The sequence below is a fragment of the Fukomys damarensis genome, unplaced genomic scaffold (genome assembly GCF_012274545.1).
Source record: "Fukomys damarensis isolate Sample0158 unplaced genomic scaffold, DMR_v1.0_HiC HiC_scaffold_28, whole genome shotgun sequence".
NCBI lineage: Eukaryota > Metazoa > Chordata > Mammalia > Rodentia > Bathyergidae > Fukomys > Fukomys damarensis.
In genome coordinates, this window is record NW_022900940.1 from 31,212,510 (window position 1) to 31,233,744 (window position 21,235).

A 21,235-nucleotide genomic window follows, 5' to 3' on the forward strand; every position below is an offset into this window, starting at 1 on the left:
GCCCTCGAAGGTAACTCTAATAAATTAGAGAACCACTGATCCAATAGATATTTTACCCTATGGGGAAAACTTAATTTTATATAGGTAGAACCTTGATAATGTCCTGATATCAAAAGACACTCTGAGTAGGGAAGGTAAGTAAGCTAAATCCTTATAGTTAAATTACTTATAGTTGCCCAACCCGGTTGTAATATCATGTTGTGGATGATGCTCTCCTGTGCATTGTATAATGCATAAAAGTCCTGGTATCTGTTCAGTAGCTACGAGTAGTGCCCCCTACCATACCCTAAAAGTTATGAGAAGCAGAATTATGTCTAGGCATCACTACCCAGGGCCGTACTACCCTAGGGCATAAAACATACTCACATGCTTGTTCCAGTCATTCCTAATTGTTTCTGGTCACTGTGACCTGAGGAGAACTCTTCTTAGGGATCCACAGATCAGTTTTCTTGTCTGATAAAATGGAGAGAGAATGTGTGTGTGTGTGTGTGTGTGTGTTTGAATGTCATCTTTGCAAATGTGTTAGTTGGAGTTATGCTTGCCTTTGCACCATCAAAGGAAAGCCTATGGAAGCTGAGAAAACCTGTCATAATTAAACTACTGCATAATTCAGTCTAGAAAATGGCTACAGTACGGTTTCATATTGATTTTTAAAATTTTTATTGTTATTAGTACATACCTGGAGTACATAATGCTTACATTTATTGTGGGGAGTTGGTACATGTACACAATGCATCTTAATTTTTTCATCCCCTTTCCTTCCTCCTTCCCTCCCTGCTCTTTCCAACTCTTGGTCCCTTTCCCATTTGCAAAAGTTCTACCTCAATTTTTTTTTCCAATGTTTTAGTGCCCTTTTCTTCTCCTTCCCTTCTCCCTCCATTTTTCCCCTTCCCATTTGAAAAAAAAGATCTCTCTTCTTATTTACTTATGTTTTGCGTTTCTCATATAAGTGAAACCATGGGATATTTAAGCTTATATGTCTGATTTATTCCACTTAATGTTATGGCCTCAAGGTGCCAATTCAGGGTGCATCCATTTTCTTACAGATGACTCTGATGTATCCTTCTTTATAGCACAGTAGTACTCCATTGTACTTCCACATTGTCTTTGTCTCTTCATCTGTTAATGGGCATATAGGCCATTTCCAAGATTTAGCTGTTACTAATTATTCTGCTGTAAACATGGATATGCATGTATCACTGCAGTATGATGAATTCAACTGTTTTGAGAAGATAATTAGAAGGGAAATAGTTGGGTCAAATGGAATTTCTAGTTTGAGTTTTTTGAAGAACCTCTACTGATTTTCGTAGTGGTTGTACTGCTTTACACTCCCACCAACAATGTAGAAGCATTCCTTTTTCCCTACATCCTCGCCAGTATTTGTTATTATCTGATTTCTGATGATAGCCATTCTTTTTGGAGTAAGATAGAATGGCAGTGTTGTTTGCATTTGCATTTTTCTTTTGGCCAGTGATGCTGAACAGTTTTTCAAGTATTTATTGCTTCTATGTATTTCTCCTGAAAAGTTTCTGTTCATTTCAGGTGCCCATTTTTGGATTGAATCTTTTATTTTGAGTGGTTTGTTTTTTTGTTTGTTTAAGTTCTTTATATATTCTAGTTGTTAGTCTTCTGTCCAGAGGACAACTGAAAAAAAAATTTTCCCCATTTGGTAGGTGGTTTCTTCACTGTGTTGGTTGTTTCCTTTGCTTTGCAGCAGATTTTCAATTTGTGGAGTCTTGGTATTATTTCTTGTGCAAGAATATCTTTGCCTGAGCCTATTTAATAGGAGTATTACCTATTTTACCTTCCAGCAGATTAAGTACTTTTGTTTTTAACATTTATATATTTGATCCTTTTTATTTTAGTTTAGTGTATTGTAAGATATATGAGTCTAGGTTCAGTTTTCTGTATGTGGATATCAAGTTTGTCCAGCACCATTTAGTTAAGAGGATATCTTCCTTGAGTGTATGTTTTTGATCTCTTCATCAAAGGATAAATAGCTGAAGATGCCTGTGGGTATTTTTATATCCTCTGTTCTGTTTCATTAATCTGCATGTCTGTTACTCTGGTACTGTCTGTATTTTTGTAGCTTTGTAATATAACTTGAAATCCAGGACTGTAATGCCTCCTGATTTGCTTTTGTTATTCAGGATTGCTTTTGCTATTCTGGTTCTCTCTGGTTCCATATGAATTTTAGGATTGTTTTCTTTAGATCTACTGAGTAATGATGTTGGTATTTTGATTGGGATTACATTAATCAACATATCAATTTTTCAAAGTATGATCATTTTGACTATATTGGTGCTGTCTATCCAAGAAGAGAGAACATCTTTCCATTTTCTCATGTCTTCTTTAGTATCCTTTTTTTCAGAGTACTGTTATTTTCAATGTAGAGGTCTTTCACTTCCTTGGTCTTAATACTGTTGTGAATGGTATTGTTATGCTAATTTCTTTTTCATTGAGTTCATTATTAGTGTATAGGTATCCTGTTGATTTTTGTGTGTTGATTTGCTGTCCTGCTACATCACGAATTTGGCTATTAATTCTAGGAATCTGGGAGGAATTTTGGAGGTCTCAAATGTAGAGGATCATGTCATCTGCAAATAATAATAATTTTACTTCTTCATTTCCTATTCATATCCCTTCATTTTTTTTATTTTGCCTAATTCCTTTGGCCAATGTTTTGAATACTATGTTAAACAAGAGTGGTGATAGTGGACATTCTTGTCTTGTTCCTGACTTTAGAGGAACTTTTCTTGTTAGAGGAATTCTAAAATGTACAATTTTATATTCCTCTAGCAGTTAACTATTATTTTTCAGGCCATCTAGGCCAATATTTAGAAGATTTTAGAGAGCTTTCCTTTTTCCACATTTAATATGATGTTGGCAGTGGATTTGTTATAAATGGCTTTTGTGAATTTGAGATAAGTTCCTTCTATATTTATTTCTTGACAGTTTTTATCATGAATGGATGTTGGATTTTTGTCAAAGGATTTTTCCGCATCTATTGAGATGATGATGTGATGTTTGTCCTTGCTTCTGTTTATGTGGTGTATTACATTTACTGATTGGCATGTGTTCAACCTTCTTTGCATTCTTAAGGTGAAACTTACTTGGTCAGGATGTTTTAACTTTTCAGTGATTTGTTATACTCTGTTTGCCAGTAACTTGTTGAGGATATTTGCATCTGTGTTCATTAATGAAAAAGGTTTCTTATTATTTGAGAAAATAATTTATTGTTTAGGTAATTTTTAGTTGGCTTGCATTACTTTTAGCTAAAATGCCCTAATAGATACATTCATTGTGATTGGAGATACTGCTTTTACAAGTTCTGGCAAATGGGAAGTATATCTTTTGATCTTCGTCCTTTAAATGTACTCCTTAGTAAACTACAAGTAATTTGAAACAATACTGAACTATACAGAGGAGAAAATCTGGGAGTAGTTAATGCATGAACTACATTTTCTTATATGTTATGTACAAACTTTATCTTCCAGTAGCAATGAAAATGAAACTCTCCAGAAATCATATTTAGATAGGTATCCTAGGAAATTTCCATAACAGTGAGCTATTTTAGAGTAGTTGAGTGCCATTATGCTAGATGTCAGGGGTATGAAATAATGAATATGTACTCAGGTTTCTTTTTCTGTGCAGTGATAATGAAATTTTTTTGTGATATTGAACATCATTGAAATGTAATTTTATCTCTTTATTACGCATTGTTCCTTTTGTATTTCACAATAATTGGTCTTAAAAGTATTAGTTAAATGCCAGAGGAGTGGAAAATTGTACATTTTGATTAATATACTTCATAGTAAAACATTTACATGAACCAAAATCCAATCCCAGTGCTCTTGATTTAGTCATTTTTCTATGCTTAAAAAAAAAGAAAAGAAAAATGCTACCATGGGTAGCTGGCTTTAAAATCATACGATTTTACCTCAGTCACATAACTCCTTGATAGGAAGATGCTTCCGTAAGTGCTGGTGTTAGGGACCTTTTGCCTTGTTCACAAAATATACTGGGGTGTGTAGGTGGGGGATACTCTAGGCCATGCCTCATTTCTCCCAAAATCATGTATCTGATTGCAAAATTCAAATCATAAATGTGCATTATTGTTAGAGGAAGCCAAAGTTTAAGGACATCATTATAATTTCTAAAATAAGACAGTGTTTTGAACTTAATTTAAACTAGACTTCTGTGAGAAATCCTGTACCCATTTCCCTTGCTCTGGCATACAACTGACCTTACCATCATTCAGCTCTGTGTATTTTTATTTTGTAAATTATATAATTCACCTCTTTCTTATAATTTAGTTCTTTTATAAAGCTTAGCTCTATCCCCTGAATTTGGTTTCACTCTCTGCTATAGTCTGTCCTACATACCATTTTCCTTTTCTCAGATGGAATTCTGTCCATGTTTAGAACAGTCTGGCTGTTCATCCATACCAAAAAGGTATCTTTCAGCTACTTGTAGGAATCTTGCTGTCCTCATTCCCATCTTCCTAACTTCCTTAGTTCATACCAGGTTAACTGTCAATCACACAGAAATACTTCATTTTCTGTATATAGTCCAACCTGCTTTTGAATGTGTTGCTCTCATTGCTTAGAATTTCCTTCCTTCCAAACCATAGATTTCTACATATGATGAAGGAGAAAAGCTCCTGGGTCTACCTGCTCTTTATTCTGTAGCATCTCTACTCAACTTTATGCCCGCTACCATTATGATCACATTGTGTTTGAATACATACATGGTGCTCATTCCTGTTCGTAAACATGTTCCCTTTTCAACCTGTGCACCCAGACACAGATTGCTACCAATCTTGAACTGTGAAGCTTGGATGATGTGTGGCATAACTGTTAAGTTCTATATTTCTTGTTAAATGAATAACTAGATGAATAATAGATGGTTCCATGCTTACCTAGTACGTATTGCTGCTTGTAATATGTAAACTCCAATTTTGAAAACAATGCTGATCATTGCTTCAACTAAGCTTGGTAGTTTAAGAGGCCATAACAGATTTGGGGACACAAATTAGCCACTGGAGGGAGCCCATATTCCATGAATTTAGAGAATCATTACTCCCCCAATTATATTAATTATAATTTTAAAGCAGGTCTTTTGGTATGAAATAAAGTGAATTTTTTAGTTCCACGGTAACAATTAAATTACTCTGTCAACTGAAAGTAAATAAGATAAAATTCATAGATTTTGTTTTTATGAAAAAGACAAGTTACAGTATGGAAAGTAAAGGGTACATCAAATGGGAAAGAAGTAAGAAACTCCAGAATATTTTGGCATCAAGCAGTGGTTAAACCGTTTTTCTTTGCATTTATGACAAAATAATATTTTAAACTTATTTATTAAATCATAATTACCAAGAGCATGTATTAAGCAAATGGGTTAATTATAACATACTAGGTTTTAAGATAATGTTAGTATGTTTTTCAAAAAGTTGGTTATTTACTTCGTGGCTTGAGCATTTTTAAACTTTAGTTACTATGGAGATAATGCATTGCTATATTGTTTAGAGAAAAAATCAGATATTCTGGTGATTTTAACATATGATATAATATGCATTATTATGCACGTTCAAAAATTTGAGGGACTTTAAAATGTTAAATATATATCTGCTTGTAAACATACATGTAAACATTCTTTCATTGTATCTTGTTGAGTTTGCTAAGTCTGGATAAAAGTTTTTAATGCATTAAAATTCCTTTTATAAACTATCTGAGCAGATTAAGGTTGATAGATTAAGCTATTTACTCTGTGCAATAAAAATAACTTTCTTTTTGGATGACTGAAATACAAACTAAATTCAATCTCAAGTAATTTTACTGAAAGTCTGCCCAGTTGATTGCCTTACTTAGGTACTAGAATTTACACAGTGATTTTGATAAAATAAATTCTAAAAGACAGCTAGATATAACAAGACGAGAATTCTCAGTGTTACCAGCTCTCAGTTTGAAAGTTCTGTATGAAGCAAATTTCAAACTTCAGAAAACCATTGGTACTCTGAGCACAGCTCAACTTTCAGCTTTACTATTTAAGATCACCAATTTGAGCGAGATTAGTGGAAAATCATTCTATGTGCAGAATTATTTGAGGACATAACAGGACGTTTGAAGAGTTATATTTCACATAAATGCTTGTTATTTATGAGTTAGCCTTTTAAAATATTATTCATGGAGACCGTGACTCATCTTTGCATAGCCCATGTGCTAGTTCCCAGGCTGTCGTCCAGCACAGTAAAACAGGTTGATGACATGAGCACTGATTAAAGGTCAACAGCCCTGCAGCAATGTGCAAGACACTTTTCTGTATGTGGTACTCTTTTTACCAGTGTTTTAAATTTTGTTCCTGATCTTCTTTCCTTATATAAATATGCAATTCATATTTGATATGAGGTATTTCTGTGTCAGTTACATTTTCTTCTCTCATGATTCTTGTTTACCTTTTAGCTTATTTTTAACTGACAAAGATTGCACATATTTATGAAATTACATGAGATATTTCCACACATTGGTACCTTGTGTATTGTTGTCATAGTGAATATATCTACTCACATTTTCCATATTTTAATGGAAAAAACATTGAAAATCCCTTTTTCTAAAATATTTTAAATATTAAAATTAAAAATTTGAAGTATGTTGTCATTTATACCCACTCTACTGTGCAATAGGGCCCCAGAATTTATCTAGCTGTAAGTTAACACGTGTTAATCAACCCGTCTCCTTGTTTCCTCCTCTTCTGTTTTCCTCAGACTCTGGTAACCACCATTCTACTCTGAACCTTTATGAGCTCAGTTTGTTTATATTCCATGTGTGAGTGAGATCAGATGGTATTATACCTCTGCCTAGCCTGTTTCACCTTATACAGTGTCTTCTAGTTCCATCCATGTTGTGACAAATGACAGGATTTCGTTCTTTTTATGGTGGAGTAGTACTCTATTATTTAAGGTAAAGTGTTTTCTTTAGTCACGTATCATTTGGTTGACATGTTGTTTCTCTTTCTTGGCTGTTGTGCATAATGCTGCAATAAACTTAGGTTGCAAATGTCTCTTAGACATCCGGATTTCCTTCCTTTAGACGTATAACTGGTAGTGGAATTGCTAAATCATCTGGTAGTTCTGTTTTTGTATTTTGAGAAAATTCCAGATAGTTTTCCATAATGACTTCACTAATATACATTCCCACCAACTGTGTGCAAAGTTTTTTTTTTCTCCGTAGTTGGTCCAGCAATTGTTAGCTTTGGTCCTTTTTTTGGTTATATTTTATATACATATATATTTATACATGTTTGTAGTACAGAATGATCACATTCCTCATGTGCCCAGTTTACAATTTCCCCTCTTTTATGTGATCTCCCTATCCTGCATCTCCCTCCCTACATCTCTTGCTTCTTTGCTCTTATTATCAATCTTTTATTTTTCCCTTTATTTACATTTTGGGTTTTTCATATCAGAGAAACCTTGTGTTATTTAAGCTTACGTGTCTGATTTATTTCAGTCATTATGTAAAAGTAGCAACCCATTTTACATAAACAATACATTTCCCTTGACCATTCATGTGTTGATAGAAGGACCACTTCGAAGATTTACCTGTTATGAATTATGCTGTTACAAACATGGATATGTATGTATTGCTGTAATATGATGTTTTTTAATTATTTCAAAAAAATGGCTGTCTGAGTTAATTGTAAATTGTAGTGTTGTTTTTTACAGAGTCTCCGGACTAATTTTTGTAGTGGTTGTACCACTTTACACTGCCAGGAGTTGTTTCTGTACCCTCCATTCTGTTCTCTTGTTCCAGAAATGTACACAACCAAAAATCAAAATAGGGCCAAACTCTTTAAGAACAGAGATTCAGAAGTCCTCAAGGAGGTACTGGAAAAAAGAATGGTGGAAATCATAAAAAAAGTTCATACATCTTGACCAAGTAGCATTCATTCTAGGAATGCAGAGATGATTCAACATGCCCAACTCAATAAAGGGAATCCATCACATAAATGGATGAAAGGACAAAAATCTCATGATCATATTAACAGAAAGAAAAAAAAAAGCTGGGCTTGATTACGCACGCCTGTAATCCCAGCACTCGGGAGGCTGAGACAGGAGGATTGCTGTGAGTTTGAGACCAGTCTGGGCTACATAGTGAGTTCCAGGTCAGTCTCAACTACATAGTGAGACCCTGTCTCAAAAAATCCAAAAAAAAAAGCCAGAAAAAAATCTGACAAATTCCAAAGTCCATTCCAGATAAAACAGGCATAGAAAACAGGCTTAGACGAAATGTGCCTCAAGGCAATTAAAGCTGTCTATGACAAACCAGCAGCCAACACAATAAGAAATGGGGCAAGCTATCTTGTTACCAAATTCATGAACAATACTAGGATGTCCATTACAGCTGCTCTTGTTCAATATAGTTCTCCAAACATTAGCCAAAACGATCAGGCAAGAGAAAGAATTGAATGGAATCTGCATAGGCAAAGAAGAAGCTAAATTATCAGTCTTTACATGTGATATGATCATCTACATACAAGACCCCAAAAACTCCACCAAAAGCTTTGGTCTTTTTTGATAATTACTATTCTTACTGGGATAAAATGATAACTCTTTGTGGTTTTGATTTGCATTTCTGTGATGATTTAGTGACATTGAGCATTTCCACATACTCTTTGGATGATTGGATGTATTTTAAGCAATGTCTATGTATTCTATTCACTATTTTCTAATCAGGTTTTTATTATCATTATTATTAGTGTTGAGTAGAGTTCCTTATATATTCAGGGTATTAAATCTTGGTTAAATGCATAGTTGTTAATATTTTCCTCCATCAAATATGTTGTCCCTTCAGTCTATTGACTGCTTTACTTGTTGTAAAAAGCTTTTTAAGTATTATTTAATCTTATTTGTCTGCTCTTGCTTTTGTTTCTTGTGTTTGTTCCAAAACAATCCTTGCCCAGTCTAATATCCAGAAATGTTTGTGTTATGGTTTTAAGTTATATATTCAGAGTTTCTGATCTTATATTTGTACCATTAATCCATCTTAGTTTATTGTTTTTGGTGAGAAATGGTCTAGTTTTATTCTTTTTCATGTGGATATCCACTTTTCTCTACAGATAATTGAAAAGACCATTCTTCCTCTAAAATGTGTTTTTAGCAACTTTGTTGGAGATCAGTTGGCTGTAGATATATGACTTTACTTCTAGGCTCTCTTTTCTGTTCCACTGGTTGGTCTGTCTGTTTTTATGCAAATACTATGCTGTTTTAATTATGATGATTCTGCAGTATATTTTTGTCAGGTAGTGTAATGTCTCTGGCTTTCTTCTTTTTGCTTGTTTGCTTTGATTAACTGGGATGTTTTTATGGTTCCATGTAAATTTCAGTCTTGTTTTTATCATTGGCACTTTGAAAGAGATTCTTGCAATGACTATTGCAGTTTGAGCAGCCTGGGCATTTTGACAGTTCTTCCTGTTCATAAACATGGGATAGGTTTCCATTTCTGCTTCAGTTTCTTTCATCAGTATTTTATCAACTTTATTGTAGAAATCTTTTACCTCTTGGGTTAAATTTATTCCTGGGATTTATGTATTTATTTAACTATGGATAGGATCTGACTGTGTATTGCAGGCTAGACTAGAATATGTAGATTGGGATGTGAACTGTGTAGCCCAGGATGACTTCAGACTTGTGAGGATGCTCCTACTTCAGCCTCCCAAGTGCTGGGATTACATGTGTTTGTCAACATACGTGGAAGTTTTATTTGGAAGCAAGATTGATTTCTACAACAGGTAATTTGCAGTCAGTATAACAATATTATTTTTTAAATTTTCATTTGTATCCTGTAGATTTGTTAGATTTTTAAAAGTCCAAGAATTTGTGTGTGTGTGTGTGTGTGTGCGCGTGTGTGGAATCTTTATGGTGTTCTGTCCGTTAAGTCATGTCAGTTACAAAAAATGACAGTTTGATTCCTCCCTTCTAACCCGGAGCCCTTGATACCCTTTTTGTGCCTGATTGCTCTGGGTAGAACTTCCAGTGCTTTGTACTTTATCATTTTCCAGATCTTATCAAGCCTTCAGCTTTTTCTCATTTAGTATCCTAGTTGTCAGCTTATTATATATGACCTTTACAGGTTGAGGTACATTTACTTCATTTTATTAGTGTATGTTTGTGATACATAATAATTATATTCATCAAAGTAATTCTTTTTACTGTGCCTCCCCTCCTACTAGTCTGTTTCCACCATGCCTAGGTCCCCTTTTCATTTCCACAAAATTTACCCCCCAGTTCCTATCATATAGCTTTTATTTTTCTCTTTATATTATTTATATTTTAATTTCTCATGTAAGATAAACCATTTGATATTTAATTTATTTTATGTCCACTTTGTTCCATTTTTATCTTACGGATATTGAATTTTCTCAAATACCTCTTCTTCATTTGTTAAAAATGTTCTAATGATATTGATAGTCTTCTACTTCCCTAACTGAAGTTCTTACTACCATTGTGGATGAGAGATGAGAGATACAAGATTCTGAGAAATTGTGACTTAGTGTTATGCGGGGAGTTTCAGACTAGGCCTCTTTGGCTCTAAACTCTATCATTTTCTGTTGCTGTGTTTTCAAACTTTTCTGATTGGAATCTGTTCTTTTAAAACACATTTTACATACCAATTACAGATACATGCATATAATAAAACTTTAAAAAAATAATATTTATCTTTATAATGTGATTATGCTGTTCTTTGTTCTATTTCACTTTGTAAAACAAAAGGCAATAAGTTGATTTCATCATCCACTAGTTGGTGACAGCCCGTGGTTAGAAAAACACTGTTTTTTTACTTTACTTTGGGGTTTATCTTGCTGTGCAATTAACAGTTTTTAGAATTTAACTTTGGAAGATTATGGTAAAAAGTAAGGGAAAAGGAGTATGAAAATTGATGAAGGGAGCCACTATTATCTAAATTAAATTTAATTTAAGTTTAAACTCCCTTAAAAACTAGTTTTAGCTCTCTTGAATATGAATAGAGCTTGGTAGGAAACCAATAAATCTTAATCTTGGTAGTTCTTTGAGTGTATTTTGAGAGAAGCCATGCTTACAGTAATGAGAGTGTCACTAAATTAAACCATTGAGGATAATAATAGTTTTAAATTTAATGAGAGAAAAGCATAAGCATGTCTATTTTGAGAAGCAAAATTGAGTTAAAGATAAAAGTACATTTTGAAAGTGATTTTTCTGGATTGTTACATCCTCAAAGATCTTTGAGAAATTTGTTTGGGTTAATCTGAAACAGTCACTTTACTATATTTTTTCTGTGATTTTTCCTTGCTAACCCAGCAAATTCCTGGTTTTCAAAGTTAAAATTGAGGCAAGCATTTCTGAACTAAATTCTAAAAATTTGATTCTTTCATCTCAGTCATCAAAAGAAAGCTTCATTTTTGAGGCATTTTTATTTTCATTGTTTTAATATTTTTGTTCAGAATGCTTCCTTCCTCATTTAACAAGTTTTAGACATTAATTTTTGCAATAACTTTTCAGTTGTCCTTGAATTGAAAAGATACATGAACCATAGTTAAGAAGAATATTTTGCATGCACACAAGAAGACCAGTATCTATCTTGCTGATGATAGTACACTTTTGACTAGGTATTTTGAGATCAGCTGGGATCTCTACTTCAAAAGACTATTAAAGCCAACTTAGTGGAACTTGTCTAAATCACATCAATGACAGTTAATTTTCTATTGGTTACTGAATTTGGGGAATAAATTGAAATTTTAAAAGTTTTAATGACTTTGTCTCCAGAATTTTAGAAATACAACGTTTAGTAGTAATGGTAGAATACTACCTCATTAATTAATATCTCAGGCAATTTCAAGGCCATTGGGCCTGATCAAGCTAATTCAACCACTGAGTCAGAATATTGGCTGGACATTTTCTCCTTCTTTGCACTCATAGCATTCATTCTTTTTCATTTTATATTTTTTTATTGGTACATGTTTGCAGCACATAATGTTTACATTCATCTTATGGAATAGGTACATGTACTTAATTCTATTTATTCCTCTTCTCCCCTTCCTCCTGTCTCTCCTACCTCCCTCCATCTCCAGATCCTCTTCCCATATGCAAGAGATCTATCTCCCTGTTTGCTGTTGTTTATTTTATTTGGTTTTAAAGTTATTTTTACTTTGAGATTCTCATATAGTAGGAAGTTATCCAGTATTTAAGCTTGTGTGTCTGATTTATTTCACTTATCACTATGGTCTCAATGTTTATCCATTTTCCTATAAATGACTTAAATTTATCCTTCATTATGGCAGAGTGATACTCTATTATGCATAAATACAGCATTGTCTTTATCAGTTCACCTGTTTAACGCTTGTGAGTTATGCTGCTGTAAACATGCATATGCATGTATTACTGGGATATGATGTCTTTAACTCTTTTGGAAAGATACCTAGAAGAATAGTTGGGTTAAATGGAATGTCTATTTGAATTTTTTTGAAGCTTTCCATACTGATTTCTATAATGTTTGTACCAGTTTACCTTCCCACCAACAGTGTAGATGGGTACCTTCTATAAGCCCATGCCCACCCTTCATCACTGCCTTGCCAGTATTTGTTATTTGTATTTTTGATGATACCCATTCTGGAATAAGGTGGAATCTCAGTTTGTTGTACTTTTCTGATGTCCAGAGATGTTGATCATTTTTTCATGTATTTATTTAGTCAATGGTACTCTGCCTGAGAAGTGTCTGTCCGTTTCAGTTACCCTTGTTTAATTGGATCTTTTAAGAGTTTGATTTTTTTTTTTTTTTTAGTTCAACAGTGTAGGTTCAGGCCATAAGGGTTTGCCTTACCACAGTCTTTAGTTCTTTTTGACTCCTTTCATTACCCTTCAGATCTCCTGCTGCTCTGCTTGAATATTTAATCCAACACACCTTGCTTTTCCTCTGAAGCCTTAAGAAGACATAGTTCAACAACCTGCGGTTTTTTTTTGTTTTTTTTTTATGCACCTCTGTGTCTTCCATAATTTTTTTTGTACCACCTGAGCCTTCCAGAGTTCTCTCAGTCCTGCTTCTTCCCAGATGTTTCAGTTTTGATCTGGAATGTTTCCCAAGAGCTCCATGTACTTGTAGGTGGAGCTCGTGGAAGGTGAGTCACTGGAGACATGCCTTGGAAAAATGTGTCTTCCTCCCTGCTTGCTACCTTTTCACTCTGCTTTTTGCCTGTTATAAAGTGAGCAGCTTTCCTCTGTCTCGGCCTTTCTATCATGTTGCCAAACATGCAAGGGCTAAAATTTGTTAAATGTAAGCCAAAATCAATGTCTCATTGAGTTCTCTTTTTAGTCATTTTTGAGGAATGTTTAAAAGTCATATTCAATTGTCATTACAGTAAAGTGACAGTTTCTGATGGCCTCGTAGACATTAGAGGACGCATCTTGCTTCTGTGAGGGACATTGTGGGTTCATGGAGTACAGCCATTGTTGAGATTGTCTTCCATCTGTCCTTTCCTAATTTCCATCATCTAATGGCTTGTATGCTTGCAGTGCTGATTCAGGCCAAGCCATTAGGGCCTTTGCTCCCTGGTCTGCCACTAAGATCCCCTTGCCCTTCCAGGTGATTCTTGTGGGCAGCATCTGTGTCAATATCTGCAGAGGTGCAAGACCTCCTCTCCATCTGCTCCCTGGGAGACAGATACCTTTACTAGGGAGTCTGAGGGCTGCAGTTGTTTATGATATTCCCCTTGGTGCCACAAGCAGCCTTGGCTCCTTGCTTCTCTATAAGCTACCTTCAAGGTCAGAGCTTGCTCTTTCTGTTCTCTAAACTACGCTTATCAGGCTTTGAAAGTGCCTTACTGTGTCTCCCATTCCACGTCACAGGGACTCATAACAATTTCCACTGTCTCTGAAAAGAAATTACCTGAGCATGCTTAAGCAACTGTAGGATTTCAATTTCTCCGATTGCTGTGGGAGAAATAAAGCAGTGTTTCTGATGGCATCTTGCAAGTACTGCTTTTTGAACAAGTTCTGCACAGAGAGGAATACAGACTCAGCTGTCAGCAACCACAGTGTAGGGGAAGTGACACCCTACTTCGGGACTACCTTTTTGTTATTAATTTGAGGTCTTGGGTGATATGAGAAAATAGACCTGGTTTTAACATCCTATTATTCAGTTATATACGTTCTCTACCTCTGTAGTTTCCCTATTCTCTATTTGAATTTCCTGGAAAAGTCACTAGACTTCTTGTGTCCATGTTATGAGACTTAGTCTTTAATCAGTAACTGTCGTCTGTTTCCACAGCAACAGAGAAAATGGTCCTGGAAGAAGTTACTCTTGATCTGTCTGATATTCAAGTCTCTGCTTTGAAAGTATCTGGCTTTTGTGAAAATTTGTGAACCTCTATGAGCTCCTTCTTCCTGTTTCAGAACTCTCCTACATTCTCAGACACCATTCTCTTTCTCCATATAATTGCAAAAACATTGCTCTCCTTCCAACCTTTATTAAATGGTAGTGGATACTAGGTCTCTTCCTTGACCCCATATTTTACTTCCTATCTTTGCAGTTTAACACAGTATAAAAGTTTTTACTCTAAACACTCCAAAATCTGAAGATTAGCACTAGCTCACTTATTTAAACTCCACATAATTATTTAACTATCTTTTGAAACTTTTGAAGCTATACAATTTAAATTATTATACTTAAAACAGAATTTTACTATGTAGACAATTGAGAAAGAATTAGATGGAATTGAAAACATTTAGGAAATTTTCTTTCACAAGAGAGAGAAACAATTACTGAGTTTGAATAAAAGACGGGAGAAAAAGGGAAATAGATTCCTAAGCATTTAATCACTTCATTTTGAAAATACTTCGGTTCACAATGATGTGATTTTCTTACAAAAATGCTTGAGTTATTTTACAATATATTAATACTCTTTTAGTTGAAATAACTCACCCATTTAGAACTTTGTTATAATTTTTTAAAAATGTTATTTCAACTTGTTTTTCAAACTTATTAGGAACACACTTTTTCTCTTTTCATGGATGATATATGAAAAGGTAAATATTTTAAGAGTATCTTGTCTGTTCATTAATTAGGACTCTTCAGAGCCCAGACTATGTCTTAATCACTTTAACTGAATTTATATAATTTCCATTTCTTATGCTGAATCTGTTACTTACATTATTACACATTTTATTTTTGCTTTGATTATTGTTGCCCCCTTAAAAAATTTCTGGAGAACAATTACTAAATATTTTGCTAGTTGTTGCCTTACCAAGGCAGATGATTTATAATAAATACAAAAATGTTTTGAAAATGAAAAAATGCTGTTTTGTTTAAATCAGTAGCATTTACCAACCTGCTAAATTGAAAAAAGATCTAGGTTTTAGTTGTTGCTTTTTTTCTCTTCTAAATTCTTCACCCACAAATAGTCCTTGTTCATTCCTACATTCATTTTCATAAATGATGCCATTCGGCAACAAAGTTCAATTTTCTTGAATGATTTCTGAAGTCAGTTTTTGATAGGAGATAACTAAGTGACATACTTACAAACGCTTATATGTAAGAGTAGACCTACAAAAAACAATCATCTTTCAAAGACATTTCAGTATGTGAAAGAAATTGTTATTCTACAAAATGAAGAAATCCAAGTTGAAGTCCTGTCCTCCTAAAACTTTCTGAAAGGTAAAATTTTTATGTGAGCTCCAGAAAAGAGGGATCATTTATTTTAGCCAGTAGGGAGCACAACTGGCGCAACTTAAAGCATCTATAATAAAGGATCAATAGATGCTGCTCCTCGATGGACACTCTTGGAGAGGTGATGAAGGAAAAGAACTTTGCCAACTTTCTTCAGAGTGTGGCATGGAATGGGGGTAACAGACCTCTAGCCAGGGGGTGCACAGAAATGAATGAGAGAATGTGGAGAGAGATCCATAGGGTCCCTTCCCTTTCATTCATAGCTATAGCTATGATTAAGTCAGCATCATTAGGTAGGAAGAACCTTAAAAATTACACAACTCATAAGGCTGGAAATTTAGTTCAGTGGCATTATGCCTGCCTGGCAAATGTAAGGTCATGAGTTTGATCCCCGGTAAACCCCTCCGTATTTACATAACTCATTGTTCAGTTTACTGTGCAGGGGCAATGCTAATTATCTGTTTGAACACAGATTTCCTCAGCTTTTTGTGGTCTTTGCTAAATGATCACCAGAGGGAATTCCGGAACTATATGTATCTGCTGTCCATGTCTGCATTTCTTTCATCGCAGTTCAAGTCCATATGGATAAGAAAGTATCCCAAGGTTTGAAAGAGGCTTATGCAAGACTCAGGTATACAAATTGTTATGGTTTCTCTGAACTATTCATCCCACATCCACTTGAAACTTTATTTCTTTAGAAAAGATAAAAGCCAGAGCTAGTTGCAGGGACATCAGTGAAGAATGATGCTCAGAGAGGAAACAGATACACAGGGAGGGTGGAAAGAGGATGTAACACGCAGACTTCAGTTCAGAAGGTTGTTCAGTTATGAATCATCAGTCACACACAGGCCCAGTTACTGAATCAGCAGCCCTTGTGTAGCAAATTCAAAACAATATCCTTTGCATGTTGTGAGTCTCAGAGGAGGGAAGAGCTTCTTTTATTGTTCAGCTCCAACTACACCATAACAAGATGAATGAATGAAATAGGCAGTGCCTCCAAAGATAGAGTTGGGCCTGGGCCATGTTCCTTGTGTGTCATTGATGTTTCACTGGTATTCCAAGAAAAAATTGTATGTGATAGCTGACTTCACATGTCAACTGGACGGTTCATGGCACTCGGATATTTAGTCAAATACTGCTCTGCTCTTGCTGGAAGACATTCTTTGGACTAGATTAAAATTTACATTAGTGTATTTTATGTTAGGCAGTAGATGATTTTAGAACTCATTCCATTGTTTAAAGGTCTTGATAGAACCAAGGCTGACCTCCCTGAACTGTGAGGAATGTTTTGGACTATAAGTGCAACCGGACCTTTTGTCCACCAGACTACCCTGCAGATTTTGTACTTACTAAGCCTCACTGTCATATAGGAAAATTCCTTTAAATTTCTGTTTCTCTTTCTGTCTTTGTGTGTGTAGCTTTGTTTTCTCAGAAAATGAATATATATATGCATATATAGACGTGTGTGTCTATATGTGTGTGTGTTTATATATATATATATTATATATATATATACACACATATATATAAAGTTGTATAGCGCTCAATTTAAAATATAATTGTTTATGGCTTGTGGTTCTTACCAGAGGCAGTGTAAGCCTTGGTGGACTGGAGTGCCCTGTACCTCACCATGGCAGCCTCCTTGGCTGTATGGTGAGACCATTCAGTGCTGAAAGAAACTGGAGTAGGTGCAAAGGCTAGTTGAAGAAATACTTTGAAGAAATAAGTTATGGGCTACATACAGTTTGTATTACCCAAACATGGATATCAGACCAAATCATATAATTTATCAACAATATAAATGAGAATATTAAAAAAAATTTATGGTGGTAGGTATTGTGGCTTTAAAGATTATGAAGATGTGAGGTCAGGCCTTTGGTATATTTGCACAATTGGGCTCGTCCACAAATGCATTGAGACAGTTACAAGGATTTCCATTTTATCCAGTGTGAAATCAGTATGCAAAACCAGATTCAGATATAATATCTAAAATTCATGGCATTTTTGCTGACAAAGACAAAAGAAAAGTTCTAAACTACAGAACAGACTGCAGAACTGCAGACAAAAGCCTGGCCAGGAAACACCAACAGCTAATACCCAAGGAAGGAAATGCAGTACCAGGTCTTAGGTCTCTGATTAATCTCCAAGTTTTATTTTCTTCCTTAATAATTTACCACAAGAGACTGATACGATGAGGTTATCCATACTGATTCCTTAATTCTCCAGTTTTAAGGAGGTACATGTGGTACCTGGAGGGCCGATACTACTTTTGTGGAATTTCAAAATGATGGGCAGGCCAGGGATGCTTTGGGTTTAAAATCACACCATCCTGTGCTATAAAGATCACTTGTGCCAAGAACTAACACTAGGATAGTCATCTTTAAAGGACTTGGTGTTACGTATGGTGCGTGTTTTCATTACATATGGTTAGAGCATTTTAGTGCTTGGAGGCAGGAAAGAAATGAAAGTGAAATATTTTGAAAGATTTTAAAAAATCATCTGGCCTTTCTTTAGTCTTAGTGAACTGTGTAACACAAAAGTCTTGATTTTGTACAATGAACATATTTGTATTCTGAAAAAATAAAATATAAAACTCTTCATTACACATTCTAATAGTGCTCACCTATATTTTTTGCATTCTTGGTTTTTAACAAATCATAGTATCCATAGACAACTTATGGTTACAATTTCACCATGATTTGACAAGTATGTGTGTGTGTGTGTGTGTGTGTGCGCGCGTGTGTGTGTATGTATGTGTATACATACACACACACATATATCAATCCGTTAACTCTTTCCCTAATAAACATTTAATCATAGAATCTGCTTTGTGATCTCCCGGAATCCACTATCTTTTAAAATGCTAAAGCTAGTAATTATATAATGAAATGTGATTATTGTTGATCAAGCAAGGAAGTCACATCATAGAAGTTGAACATGCATATTAATTGATGTTTTAGTTTATTTTAACAAGTACAGTAAGACCAAAAGGACAGAAATGTATTTTGAAACTTCATTTAACCTCCTTACTGAATTGAATAATAGTTTAAGATTACTGATAGGAAGTTTCCTCAGTTCTTGTGCTATTCTCAATGTAATAGGGACAGATGCAGTACCCTGCATATGCTATTTAAATTAACACCCATTCTACCCCTTTTTCTAATCTAGAAAAAAGTAGGTGCATTTTTCATTTAAATGTCTAGATGGTAAATATTTTAGGCTTTGTGAACCGTACAGTATCCAAATCATAGCTACCCACTTCTGGTATTATAGCAAAAAAGTAATCATAGACAGTATAAAATAAATGTATGTGGCTAAATTCTAGTAAAACTTAAAAAAAAAAAGCCAGGTTAGCTTTGTCTCTAGGATCATATTTTCATCATCTCTGGAATAGAAATAAACATGTATTAGTCTTTATTTGTAGTGTTTGTTGATTTCTGTGGTATATTCTGATCATGGTCACCTGCAAGCTACCAATATATTATAAAGCCTGGAGTTAAAAAGAGATATATACAGTAAAACACCACTATTTAATACTTCCACTGTAAAGACACAGTGTATAATACATATAAATCATATATAGTATACATATAAATAATATGTTCTTAGGATTCATGCTTACCCATGGTTGGAATGTAATAGCACAATTCATGATGGTTAAATCTTGAAAGCAGTTTATGATCTATCAACAGATGAATACGTAAAGAAAATGTAGTAGTTACATACAGTACTCCACCATTTACAGTAATACTCCACCACAAAGAAAGATAAATGAGTTATTTTTTTAAAAATGGATGCATCTTGACCCCATAATGTCAAATGAAATAAATCGGACACACAAGCTTAAATATTACATGGCTTTCTTACAAAATTACAAAATTAAATAAAGAGGAAAATAAAAAATAGATAACAGGAAGTAGAAAGATACTTTTTAAGTAGGGAGGGGCTCAAGAGATGGAGGAAGGCACAGGAAGAGAAAGGAGGTGTAAAAAAGAATTAAATGTGTTATAAAGGTACCATTTCCACGTGAGGAAAGTGAATGTTATATACTCCAAACATGTAGTAATAAAAAAAATTTTTAAATCTGTTCTATTGAAGAATAACTTTCATTGTATATCCCTAACTCCAGGTTCAGTGATATATTGGTAGCTTGCAAATGACCGTGATTAGAATATATTTCACCTTACTCCAGAAATCAAGAAATTAAAAAATAACAGATATTGGCAAGGCTTCAGAAGGGAGAAAGGAACCCTTTTACCTTGTTGATGGGAATGTAAACTAGTAAAACTGCTATGGTTTACACACTATGCTAGTGTGTAAAGCCCTCAAAAAACTAAAGATAGAAATTCCACTCGACCCAGCTATTTCCCTTTTAGGTATCATCTAGAAAGAGTTCAGTGTATCATACAGCAGTCACACATGCATAGCCAGATGTACAGCATTGCAGCTCATGATAGCTAAATCTTGGGAGTGGCTTGTATGTCTGTCAACAGGCAAATAGATGAAGAAGTTGTGGTTTTTATACACAGTGCAATATTACTGTGGTATAAAGAGGGACACTTTTGAGTTATTTGTAGGAAAATGGATGTATCTTGAGACCATAAGGTTAGGTGAATTAAATCAGACGTCCAAGCTAAAATATTGTATGGTTTATAATATATGTAAAAACCCTAAGTATAAATAAAGAGCACAGTAAAAGCAAATAAGAAATAAAGAGATAGATCTGTTGCAGTGGGGAAGAGAGTCAAGAGATTGCCTGGGGGTGGAGGAAGCACGTAAGAACAGTTGTGGTGTGTTACATACATGTACCAACTCCCCATGATGAATGTAATCATTATGTACTGCAACAAGTACTAATACAAATAAAAGTTTAATTAAAAAGCAGATAAAAGTGAAACAGTAAAAAAGGACCTTCTGAATTCTAGTCATTTTTTACTTCTGTTTTTGATATAATTTCATTGTAAGAATATATAATCTAATTTTTATTTTATTTATTTATTTTTAGTTTATTTTTCTTTTTTTGTTTTGTTTTGTTTTTTGAGACAGGGTCTCAATAGGTAGTTGAGACTGACCTGGAACTCACTATGTAGCCCAGGCTGGACTCAAACTCACTGAGATCCTCCTGCCTCAGCCTCCCAAGTGCTGGGATTACAGGTGTGCGCCACCACACCCAGCTCTATAATCTAATTTTTAAATATTGGCTGTTTTGTATAGCTGGTTTACGTGCTTCCTGAAAAATTAAAAAATTACAAGTCAGTCCAGCTGGTTCTAACACACCACTGTCTAGAATCGAGAACCAACTTCATGCTAGGTTAATGTACAGGATTTTATTCTAGTAGATAACAAAATGGAAACTTAGATAAAGACACAAGACATAGCTGGGCATAGTGGCACACAGTGTAATCACAACAATCTGGGAGGCTGAGACAGGATGATCATGAGTTAGAACCCAACCTGGGCAGTTTAGCAAAGTAATGAGACTCCGTCCCAATGTAAAAAAGCCCTGGATTCAATCTCCATTGACCACACACACACAC

The 21,235-nt window shown here is 34.5% G+C and overlaps 1 protein-coding gene and 1 pseudogene across 1 annotated transcript in view; both read left to right on the forward strand.

Annotated features, from left to right (window-relative positions):
• The window catches only part of Znf385d (zinc finger protein 385D), an 867,824-nt gene that overhangs the window by 404,781 nt on the left and 441,808 nt on the right, over positions 1-21,235 (forward strand). The window lies entirely within an intron of this gene.
• LOC117283605 lies at positions 17,522-18,061 on the forward strand (annotated as a pseudogene).